Below are 13,238 nucleotides of genomic sequence, written 5' to 3'. Positions count from 1 at the left end.
CTTTCTTCCTGGCCCCCTCCCCGGTTTCCTTGTTGTTGGCGACCCTGAAAGGTGGGTTCTTGGAGGGAATAAGAAACCGGACTTCTCAATTAAGGCTGGATTGCTCATAGTTAACACTTTACGAGTTCTAGGGAACCTTCAGCCAAACTGCGGGCCTAGGGAAGGAGTGATCAGGAGATAAACCTCAAATTAGTAAAACGTCAGTCTAAAAAGAATGAAAACGCTATTCCAAGTTAAGAAACAGTATATGCAATGAGCACCCCCAAAGAAATTAAATTCAAGGAGAGCAACGACAAAAACAACAGAAGGAATACTAGGCAGAAAAGGGCAAAGACAGTCCTGGGTTTGGGACAAATCCAGGCCTTTACTGATAATTAGTGGTATTTAATAAGTTTTACTCTGTATTACAATTATATGAGTGTTTCATTCCCTACTAGCAACCATTGTGCTCAACATGTATTACACAGACCAGCAGCACTGGCTCACTTAGGAGCTCTTTCCAAATGCAAAATTTGGGCTTCATCCTATAAAACTGAAATCTTCATTTTAACAATACCCTGGGGGAACGTGTGTGCACAGTGAAGTGTAAGGAACACAGCTTTTACAAGTGGCAGAGAGAATATCTCAGTTTGATTCCTCCTCATATTCAGCACATGTTTTGTACAGAGTAAGCTTTAATAACAAATTTCAAACTGAAAAATATGTTTACTACTTTTCTCACAAGATAATGCCACTTGGGCTTAAACACAGCCATTGTTGAGGAACCACAAGTCACACAAGCACACCCTTTCTGAATGAGTCACTCTATTTATAGAAAAGTTCATTTTTATGTTAGGTTGAAAACCCACCCACTTATGTCCAACTAATCCACTGTTCTGTGCTCTGCCCTTAAACTCAGTTGTTTTCTGGCTCTTAATGAAAGACAGTTTGCATTAAAAGGCACAATTATTCAGTAATATTTTGCTTACTCCTCCCAAATCTTGACTGCATACTTCCTATTTGGTTACATCTCCTTCCTTCCCCCCTTCCTTTCACCCTTTCCATAGGACTCTGAAGCAGTGCCCTTGAAGGGTAACACATTAAACTATTCAGAACTCCAGGGTGGTTTCTTCATGCCAAATAATGTCTCTGGTAGGTATTTCCTTACAGTGGTCAATCAGCATAGGAGAAGCAAGCAAGTAGTATATTAGCTAATGTAAAACTTTTTTAAAAGATAAACTGTTTTTGTAAAGCTAAATAGAAATGATTTTGGATTATCTGATTTGGGAGTGTTAAATGAGAAACTTTCACAGCCAAAAGCTTTTCTGAAAGAGAGGGCTTATTGAGCCAAATACTAGCTAGAATAGGACCAGGTCCTGGAGCATGCCATCTGAACCATCAGCAGCAGGAGTAGGTGGGAAAGACAAACATGTTTGCAATATTGGAGTTGCTGGGCTCCTTTAGACCACAAGTGTGGGGAAGAAAGATGTAAGTTTTTTTTTTTTAATTTACACTATAGATAAATGGGGTGGTGTGGGGTTAATGCTGGACATGGCCCATACCCCTGGCCAGAAGGAATGTGTATTGCCCTGAGGAATGGAATGTAGTTCCCTCCTTATCTTCCTTGAGGATGGGTTTCCTGCCTGGTAACTACTTCTTGACCTTTCCCTCCTGCGTGTACACACTGATGTAATGTGATTCCAGACTACATGCACGTTTGTGTAACTTGGACCCATGACACCTTTGTCTAGAGCCCCTTATAATGAGCCTCAGATGGGGGTGGGGGGTGGGGGGATGGGGGGGGTTGTTCTGCTTTGCCAATTTGTTGCCATGGGTGCTACCTGTAATGTGAGTAATAAAGGCTATGTCTGCTCTATGAGGTCCTCCTCGTGGTTTTTTCAGTTCACCCAAACAAGTGGTTGAGATCCCCAGGCTTGACCTCCTGCATTACATTTGGTGTAAGCAGCAGGATTTGGATACTCCAAAAAAATCCATGAGTGCAGTCAACCATGAACAACACTATGCTGATTGGGGAGTTGCCTGGGGGAATCCTGGGTTGGCCAGAAAATTCTGTGGCAGAATTTTCTGCTACAGAATCAAGAGGTGGCAGACCTTCTTGATTCATGGGGACCATCACAGGACTGGGGGTCACCTCTGAAACTCCTGTTGGCATCCTACAGGCCTTGCAGTGTGTAGGAGCACATTGCACCCTAGGGAAAAATCACAACCTCTGACATGTTACCACTGCCTTTGTTTGGCTGATGCTGCCAGCGCTGTAGAATATGACTGAGAAGCAGATAGAGGCAGAGACACATGCTGCACATTTGAAGAGAGACTGGAACTAGAGAGAGATATGTGTCTTTTACCAGCAGAGAATAAGGGCATCTTAGGGAGAGAGTTAGAAAAGACCATTGAGCAATTGTAGGACCTAGCATGCCACTTGCCAGGGTATAAGGGGGTGGGTGGGGGCTAACTAGCATCCACCCGATTACGAGTAATTGTGGCACAGTATGATTGGAATCCCCGTAATAGGGATCCTATGGCTGAAAGTGAAAGTGACTAGATGGAGAGATCATCGTGGATGAGGACGGGGAGGATATGAAGGTAGAAGGAAAGTTTATGAGTCATCCTATTATGATCCAGAAGATTAAGACCCAACAGCCATGGGTGCCACAGGGTGTTCGAGTGTCACCTTCCCAGCAGACCTTGCATACCATGGTATGCCCACATACCCCCACCAAACTAGTAGAGCTGGCTGCAAACTTCAGACAGAGGTGTTTGAATCAATTGCAGGGTGGTTAGTGTGGCTGTGGGAAACAGGGGCTGATGGCATTTTGCTTACTGGGGATGATTTAAAATATGTCTTCAGTCACCACCCACCCGTCTTTAGGATCCATGGGGCCAGAACTCAAGATACCTTTCTCTTGTGGCCAATGGCTGGCTGCAGAGCAGTGTGGCCTAATGAGGAAGCTCTACCCTTTTCTAATCCACACTGGACCAGTTTATTGGAGCTCTAGCGGTTCATCTGGGAGCTAGGCATGGGACATGCCATCTATAACCCACAGTCTAATGGGCCATATATGGAGAGGTTTACTGCAGGAATGAGGGATCAGGTTGTACATACAGTGCCTTTGAGTTACCCTGGCGTCCTGATACCTATTTTGCCCACCAAAGTGGGTGATCATGTACAGTAACTAGCACACAGTTGATGACTTAAGGAAGGTAGAATTACTGAGACACAGAAAGGAATACGACCTGTAGAAAAAAAGGACAAAGAAGGAAAAAGGGTAGAGAATTTAACTGTGAAAAGTAAGGAGAAAGGCCCATGTGAAGCTAATCCACAAACAGCCATGGAATGCCAGGCCAGGCAAAGACAAAATAAACAAAAAGCCCAACTATGTCTTGTAAGCCTGTGGTGGCAACTGAAACCTGAGCAACATTTCCAGCCTAAAGTGATATCTGTGCAAATGGTGGAATGGACATCATCCAACAAAACAGTCCCATCAGCACCCCCAGAGCCCACACCCTGTTTGGCTAACTTTATGGCTGCTCCACTTGGAGAGTTGCTACTGGCCTACCCAGAGGATGACCCATGGGGAGGGACCTTTGCATAGGGGGATGGCCAAAGGACCTGCTTACAGGGACTCAGTGGGGACTGGAGGCCACATGTACAACTTGCTATTTATTGGTTCCCAAAGAATGTACAAAGAGTGTTGGCTTTAGTTGATACTGGTACAAAATGTACTCTTATTTATGGTAATTCAGAGAGGTTTAAAGGACCCAGAATGTCACTGATGGCTATGGAGGACAATCTATTCGTGGGAGATGTGACATTAACCCTTGAGATAGGGCATTTACCACCATGCTCCTATAAGGCATGTTTCCCCTATTCCAGAGTATGTCCTAGGAATTGACATTCTAGCCAGCATGTACTTATAGACCACTGTGGGTGAGTTATGTGTCTGAATATGGGTTGTGAAGACAGTTTTTTGGGGGGACACGGGGGCATGCCAAACACCACCATGTGTCACTTCCCACTCCCCATAGGGTAGCGGCCACCAAACAATACCACCTTCCAGGTGGCCATAAGGAAATTGGGGAGACCACAGAAGAGTTGGCTAGGGAGAATATCATCAGACTGGCACATGGCTCTTACAACTCATCTGTGTGGCCAGTCTAAAAACCAGATAGAGCATGGCACATGACTGTAGACATATGGAACTAAGTAAGGTATTTCCCTCTCTCATTGGAGCCATGCCTAACATAGCTATCCTCCTAGACCAGCTCATCCATGAGCTGGGCACATAACATTATGTACTAGATTTAACCAGTGCCTTCTTCTTAATAGGCTTATATCCCAATAGCCAGGATGAGTTTGCCTCCACCTGGGAAGGCCACCAATGGACATTTATTGTTTTGTCCCAGGATTACTTGCATAGCCCTACTGTTTGTCATGGTCTTGTGGCTGCATGGACTACATCATCCTCTATGAAACTGCATCGTTATGTTGATGACATCATGCTAACCTCTGATTTTCTTACAGAGTTAGAACACTCTGCTCCTCTGTTGTTGGCTGAGGATGGGCAGCAGATTCCAATAAAATCCAGGGACCTGGATTGTCTGTCGAATTCTTGGGTGTTGTTTGGTAGGGTAAGACAAAGGTGATGCCTGCTGCCATTATAGATAAGATTTAAGGTTCCCCAGCCCCCAAAAGCCAAAGCTATTACAGGAATTTTTAGGGTTGTTAGGATGGCCCTATATCACAGGTTTTTACACCACACTTAGCTCAGCCAGTGTGCCCTCTATATCACCTAACCCACAAAGGAGCCACCTGGGATTGGGGGAAGAGACTAACCAGGCCCTTAAGGCTGCTAAACAAGTGGTAAAGACTCTGCAAGCACTGGTGTCATAGATCAATCTCAGGCATGTAATTTGGACATGCATGTCACCTCTGAGGGCTATGCATGGGGCCTATGGCAACAGCAAGGAAGCACTAGGGTGCCAATTGGCTTCTGGTCCCACTGGAATGGAGCAGAAGTTCCATAGAACAAGTGAATGCTGTGTGTGAAGCTCTCCTATCTACTGAAGCCATCACAGGACCACCTGCCCTGTTGGTCATTGGGTATAAGATCTGGTAAATTGATTTAAGAGCTCAGTAGCACAGACGGCCACTCTGACAAAAAGTTAATGTCTCCAGCAGAGAAGCAAACTGGCAATGAGTTCTCTGTGCAAAGAATTGCAGCAGCTCCTGGGCCTGGTTACTTAACAAGATGCAGACACAGAGGTCCCCACTCCCCTTCCCATGCCTGGACCTACTATTAAGGAGGGATGAGCCCCTATACCTGAGGATGCCTAGTACATTGATGGCTCTTGCCAGGGCCAGCCACCCACTTGGAGGAAAGTAGCCTATCAGCCTAGCATGGATAGCATATGCATGGAAAATAGGACAAAGTAGCCAGTGGGTCAAGAGGAGAGCCTTCTTGATGGTTATAACCCAAGAACCAGGGCCGGTAGCAATTTGCACAGACAGCTGGGCCATGTATAGAGGACTAACTCTATGGTTGACCTGATGGCAACAAGATGACTGACAAGTGGTTCAGTGACTCATAGGGACAGGGCCTATGGAAGGACATTTATGAACATAGTCTGGAAAAGGTAATAACCCTTTACCACATCAATGGACATCAACCTCTCTGCAGCCCAGGCAATGCTGAGGCCAATGACCTGCCCCACATATGCTGGCTAGGAGAGGCTCCAGCAGAAGACATGGCTGAATGTCTCTACAGAAAGATCATCATGTAGAGCAAAAGACTTTGTGGGAAGTGGTAAAGGCTTGGGGCCTTTACCACTTCATTATTGCAGTGTAGTCACTGCCTGTCAGCAATGCACCATCTGTGCAGAGAAGCACCTTCACTAGCTACCCCAAGGTACTGGCAGGCAACTACATTGGCCCCCTACCACTATTCAAAGGCTCATGCTATACCCTGATGTGTGTGGACATGACTACTGGTTTGCTGCAGCACGCCCATGCAAGCAGGTCACACAGCAAGCCACCACTGAGGCCTAGAACAGCTATGTGCTGCCTATGGGACCATGGACATCATTGAAAGCAACCAAAGCACCCATTTTATGGGATATCAAGTACAATAATGGGCAGTTGCCCTCAATATAGATTGGAGATTCCATCTTCCATACAAGTCTACTGGAGCTGGCCTCATGGAGAGATATAATGGCTCTTGAAAGATGCTCTGAAGACTGACTCTTGCTCATTCCAGGTGGATGACCCATCTTTCTGACTGCCTACGAGCTTTAAACAAACAGCCTGGCATAGGACAACCATCTCCTGTCAACCTCAATAGACCTTGGGTGGCACCTATCTGCCTACAGTTAATCACCCAGGAGGCTCTGCTGTGCCCTGGCCTGGGCAACAAAATAACATGCTTCTTCTAGTGCCCAAAGACATTCCTCTAGGAAAAGTACCCTCACCTGACCTTGGAAGACACAGGTAGAGTCCCATTGGTGTTCCCTGATGGCTCCTTCGGGAGAGGGACTTGTAATGGGGTTATGACTAGCACCCATGGTAACAGCCTCCTGGCCCCTTTCCCTTGTTTGTTATAATCCACAGAGACCTCATTTCCTAAGGAACTTACATAGCCTCAGTGTGTCAGGTACATACACCTTCCTTGGCCCTTTGAGTACATGAGGCCCTTAGTCTAGGTCCAGATAGGGCATGGTACCAAGGGCCAGGGTGGCATCCACTGGTTAGTATAATGATGTTAACCAATGACCAGAGTATTGCTTGTGTGCTGCCAGATCACCAAGATCTGCCTCTACTAGTTCCTATTAAACATCTCTCTTATCACTCCTACATTCTGCTCTGAAAACTCCTTTCTACAGTGGGATGGTATGCTAGCGGCCATCAGCTGATTGCTCCAATTGTTGGGTCTGCACTGAATTTTCCGCTGCTGCCTCAGCTGACCTACCATGGTGGATGCACCCTGTGAACCAAACGCACTGGGACTGGCTGCAAGGCTGGAAGGCACCCAAATTCCTCTTCAAGCAGATGTGCAACAAGGTATTTTCCCTCACAAGAGAACAGGCTAAATGCACCAAGTCATGGCTCATGTACCCAGTTTGAGATGGTGTGGGACGGCTGTAAGCTTTATAGGTAGAAGTATGACAGCCCATACCCATATGTATTGAACACAAAAATATAACGGCAAATTAAACTGTTCAGCTCATAGGCTGGATGCCAGCAGCCCTATGCAAGGATATTACAATACTGACTGCTACAGACTTCTGGGGACAGTCTACTAATGGAACACGGGCCCATCACATCCCATGAGGAGCCCTGTTGGCCTCTGGCCAATATGGTTGGCCTTATCTCCCATTTAATTGGATTGGATGTTGCACCTGGGGAGAACCATATACTCAGGACAGGTACTGAATACTCATCCAGATGTCCTTCAGAATTGGGACTTATTTCAGGCACACTATTGAGTAAAGCATTCTGACTGATGGTTCTACACACTAGCCCTTTTTGTGCCCCCTGTAAGCATTATTTTTGCCCTGAGGACATTAAGTTTCTAACAAATCCCACTGCAATAAATAGCCCTTAATCATACCAAGCATGCCATAGACCTTATTTCTGAAGAAATAACTCAAATTAGGAAAGTTGTGCTGTAGAATAGAATGGCATTAGACTTACTTACTGCTGCCCAGAGGGGTACCTGTGCCATTCTGCACACAGTGTTGTGTATATATTCCTGATAATACCTACAATGTATCCCAAGCATTAATTTCCTTAGGAGCTGAAATCAATAACATAGGCCATAGCTTCTGATCCCTTTATGATCCCTTTGATGACTTGGTAGAATTCTTTAGGTTCTTGGTGGTCTACCCTCCTCCTAAGTCTCTTTGGTTTCTGTCTTGTGCTTTGTAGTCTTGGGGTGCAGTCTTTATTGTATCTGTGGTATATGGATGCAGCCAACATGCTCACCACACAGGTCCCCTATCAGAAGAATTAGTAGAAAGAATGTGAAGTGGAAGAACAATGTTGGGGTGGAGTGTGAAGTTAATGCTGGACATGGCCCTTTCACCACCTATGACAGAAGGCTGGCCAGAGGGCCTCTGGCCAGAAGGAATGTGTATTGTCCTGTGGAACAGAATGTAGCTCCCTCTTTATCTCCCCTGAGGATCAGTTTCTTGCCCAATGACTGCTTCTTGCCCTTTCCCTCCAGTATACACACACACCAATATAATGTGGCTCCAGGCTGCACACAGCTTTGTGCAACTTGTACCCATGCCACTTTTCTCCAGAGCCTCTTATAACGAGCCTCAGACTGGGGTAGGTGTGGTCCTGCTTTGCCAATCTGCCACCATCAGTGCTTCCTGTAATATGTGTAATAAGGGCTATGTCTGCTCCATCAGGTCCTCCTTGTGGTTTTTTCAGTTTATCCAAATGAGTGGTCGAGATCTCCAGGCTCAACCTCCTGCATTACAGGTGGGAAAAGGTGAAGGACACTAGTTCTGGGATAGGTGCACAGTCTGTAAGAAAGAAGTGTTTGCTTTTTAGGTATGGTTGTGGACAACAGTCCAGAAAGCTTATGCATAGCAAGATGTGGAGATGTAGGTGGTCAGTTATACTAGATGTTCATCTACTGGCTATTCTCTTTAAATAATTGTGGAAATAGCCACTTAGAAGTTAATTCAAAGTTTCATCATTCGTTCAGGAACATAGACAGTTTTTTTGACATTTTTTTCCTGCAATTATTAACTGATTAACCTCTCTTCTCTCTTCTTTCCATCCTCTGGCCTGCTATAATTTAATTTAGGTATCTCAGAATTTTTTTTCTTATGATGGAGTTATCTATGACACTGTTTTACTCTAATAGCACTTGTAAGCCAGTCCACAGTTAATAACAAAAGTCAACTCTGCATATTGCATGTTTGGGGCATAGAACAAAAATACTTTGTCACCATGGGAATGATTATTTCTCCCTAGTCTCAAGTTGTTTTTTTTCCTTAGACACAGAAATTGCTATGTATGGAAGTAAGATCTCTTACCCAATACCAGTATAATGGTTTCCTTTGCTATGTACAAGCTTTTTATTGTAGTTTGATGTAGTCCCACTTGTTTATTTTTGCTTTTGTTGCCTTTGCTTTTGATGTCAAATATAAAAAATCATCACCAAGACCAATGTCAAGGAGTTTATCCCCTCTGTTTTTTTTCTATGAGTTTTATGGTTTTGGGTCTTATGTTCAAGTCTTTATCTATCTGGAGTTAGTTTTTTTTGTGAGTGGTATAAGACAGGGGTTCAGTTTCATTTTTTTTTTGCAGATGGATATTCATTTTTCCAATACCACTTATTGAAGAGACTCTCCTTTCCCCATTTTGTGTTTTTGCCACCCTTGTTGATTAGTTGACTGTATATATCTGGGTTTATTTCTGAGCTCTCTACTCCCTTCCATTGGCCTGTGTGTCTGTTTTTATGCTGGCACCATACGGTCTTGATTACTATAGCTTTGTCCTATAGCTTGAAAACAGGATGTTTAATTGTCCCAGCTTCTTTGTTCTTTCTCTTGATTTATTTATTTGGTTCTTTGAAGTCTTTCGTGGTTTCTTATTTCTAATTTCAAATAGCTTTTATATATGCTGAGAAGTGATAGTGAAGTTCTTACAATCTACCTACCCAAAGGAAGAGGGACTGAATTCAGCATCCAGAATTTTCCCTACATGTTACCATAATTCTGTTTTTCAGATTCCAAAGGATTTTCTTATGAATTGTATCATGCAATCTCTAAAACTGGCCTGTAAGGATAGACAGATGACCATATCTCATTTTATAAATGAGGTTCAGGTTGAATATTTAGCCAGAAATTTTGAAATAATATGTATAGTTCATTCATATTAACAAACTTTGATGGAAGGCCTAGTACTTACTGGGCCTATGCTTAGTAGCCCCTGCTATGGAGTTGTTCATATTCTGGAAATCTCTAGGGACCCCACTATGACTCCAATTAGGTATGACCTCAAACCTGATAATTATAGACACATAAATATTTGTAGGTGACTAAACATCAACTGTAAATTTCCTCCAAAATTACACACTTACATTATTGGAAGAATTAGTATATCCATTAGCACCTTAATTAATATGCATTAATTGAGCACATAGTACATATACAGCATCATCACATGAGTACTGATTTTGTGCAAATAGGCAGGTATCTGTACATTGTATGCCTTGGGGCATCTTTATTCTTCTAGTTGTAAATTTTCTCACATATAAAATTAGGATTATGCATGTGATCAGTAAATCCAGGATTAAAGTTGAAGACATTAGTATGAATTCATGTTTAGTTTAATGTAGATACAGATGCATAAATGAAAATAATTATAAAGGTATGTATTAATGGGTTAGTATAGACATGTACATTTACAAGGTCTGCCCTCTGAAGTGCATAGGAGCAATGACAACTCAGTAGCATCAAGCACACCTAGCACCTACTTTTTAGTTTCCTACCCTATTATGTAATCAAAGGAACCAGGAGAAATAGAAGAAGTGGTTGCTTTTAAGATTGGACAGGGAATATACAAGATAGTCAGGAGGATCTTATAGTGCCAGAAAATAAAGAAATATTTTAAAACAAACAAACAAACAAAACACAATGGGAGTATGTCAAAAAAACACAGAAGTCAATGAAACAGTTCCTAATGGCTAAAGCTAGAATAATTTGAGAAATAAAGTAAGTAATTCAATATTGGATTATAACCCAAGTTATAAAATAAATATATATGAGTCCATACCATTATAAATACATGATTAAATAAGTGAATGAGGGAGAATTCTTCCCATACAGAAGAATTACAAAAACTTTATGTAGATCCTTTGGCTGAGCATAGTGACTTCCCTCCAAAGAGTACAGTATGGAAATGGGGAAAGAAGAATGGTTGTGTAGTGGAGAAGCCTGACAAACACTACTTTAAGGTTATCAAGGTTAACATCATTAGTGATAAATATAATAGTATGTACCCTTGATGTGATGGAAATAGCACTTTGCCTCGAAGGTCTTTTTCCCCAAAAAACCATAATCCCAGCTTACTCAGACAATCACAAATATCAGAGGAAAATATCAGACAATCACAAATTAAGGGATATTCAACAAAACATGTAACCAGTTCTTTTCAAAATCATAAATATCATAAAAAACAAGGAAAGTCTGACACACTGTTAAGTCTATAGGAAGCTAATAATGAGAAGTAATGTGGTATCCTGAGCGAGATCCTGTGACAGAAAAAGAACATTAGGTATAAACTAAATAAATCAGGATAAAGTATGGAGTTTAGTTCTTTTAAAAAATGCCAAGGTCCTGAAATACAACTGAAGACTCTTCAAAAGTTAGAGGAGATTAAGGATACAACAACTAAATGTAGAATGGGATCCTAGAGTTGATCCAGAGGAAATTACTGGGAAAAGCAATGAAATTTGAATAAGGTCTATGGTTTAGTTAGTTAATAGTATTGTATCAGTGTTAATTTCCTTGTTTTGGTAATTGTGGTAATGTGAAATGTTGTCTTTAGGGAGCATGAGTACAGGGTATAAGGAAACCTTTTATACTATTTTTGCAACTTTTCTGAGAGACTGAAATCAGAATAAAATAAAGTGCTTTTAAACATTACCAAAGTAATCAAAATAATAAAGTACATGAGGAAGTCCAGTGGTATGATTTACAGTCAGAAGATGCTTCAAATGAGATAATTTATACCCAAGGAATAGAGGGGGGGAAAAGAGAGCTTTAAAATAAGTTTATTTAAAATCCTCAAGGAAGGGGAAATACTAATGTGAGTACCCCACCTTCAGCCCACTTCTCACTCCAACCCAATTTTCCCAAGTCTGGCAGAGAGTGGAGCACAATAAAGACCTCAATGAGGTTAAGGTCTCACAATGAAAAACAGGACAGGTATTCCTCACTTTTTGGCTAGTCAATGGTTCTCAATCTTTACCATGCATCAGAATTACCTGGAGGGTTTATTTAAACACAGATGTCTAGGCCACATGCCCAGATCTGCTGATTCAGTAAGTCTGGGGTAGGAGTCTGAGAATGTCTATCAAGTTCTCTGATGGTTCTGGTTCAAGGACCACAATTTGACAAATGCTGGGCTAAAAAAGAGCCTGGAGACCAGTGTTGGAGACCCATGACAAAAGGTGGTGGGTGTTCAGAAAAGAGTTAGCTAACTCTGGCATGGTATACTTGGTTGGAGCATCGCCCCATACACCAAAAGGTTGCAAATTTGATCCCTGGTCTGGGCACATACCTAGGTTAAGGGTTCAATCCCTGGTCTGGGCATATGGGAAGCAACCAATGTTTCTCACATTGGTATCTCTCTCTCTCTCTCTCTCTTTCTCCCCCTTCCTCTCTTCCTCTCTCTCTAAAAATCAATGAACATGTCCTCAAATGAGAATTTAAAAATAAATAAGTGTATTTTTCAAAAAGAGCTAGCTGACTTTGAGAACTGTAATAATGCTTCCCATATCCTGAAAAAAAAAATAAAGAATTGAAACCAATCAAGATGTAGGGGAACAAATCTTCTATACAGAAAAATTCCAAATAACTTATGTAAATACCATCCCCTCAAGGAAGTAGAGCAAAACTCTAGGCCTGAGACTCCTTATCATTAGGAAGGCCAGCTTCCAAGTTTGGCCTGAGGCTGGTATCTAGGAACTTGGATTTTGGAAGGATTCTTACCATCCTAACTGATAGAGAGGCTCACTGTGTCTAATCTGTTCATATGCAACCATATGGTTTGTGCTCAACACCTGCTTTTTTGTCTGATGTGTGCAAGTTAGAGGGTGCCTATAAGTGACTAGCCCCCATTAAAAACATGGACACGGAGTGGAAAGAGGCAAAAATCTTTTGATTGCTTTTGTTCTCTTAGAGGAAAAAGAAGCGAAATGATTAGCTGAGTATGAGAGGGGATGGGTTTAAGGTTTGAGCAGGTAGAATTTGTGAAATAATCAACTAGGAGAGTAGAAGAGAGAACTGAGTAGAAAAATGAAGTGGGATTGGCAAGTAGCACTGAAGGCTCACTTTGGTGGTCATGAATTTAAGGTAAGTCATTATAGCGTTATTCTTCTGTTGCCATATTTAGCTGTTTTAGTGCAGGCACATAACTAAAGGTAATGTTTAGCCAAGCAGGTTTGGGGAAGAGGGGCAAGGAATTGAGAGTACCAATTGGTAGGGTGTGATTATGTTAG

Source organism: Artibeus jamaicensis, unplaced genomic scaffold (genome assembly GCF_021234435.1).
Source record: "Artibeus jamaicensis isolate MK-2021 breed Jamaican fruit bat unplaced genomic scaffold, CSHL_Jam_final contig_447, whole genome shotgun sequence".
NCBI classification, from domain to species: domain Eukaryota; kingdom Metazoa; phylum Chordata; class Mammalia; order Chiroptera; family Phyllostomidae; genus Artibeus; species Artibeus jamaicensis.
The sequence above is the reverse complement of the archived record's forward strand: the minus strand, read 5'-3'. Positions refer to the sequence as shown.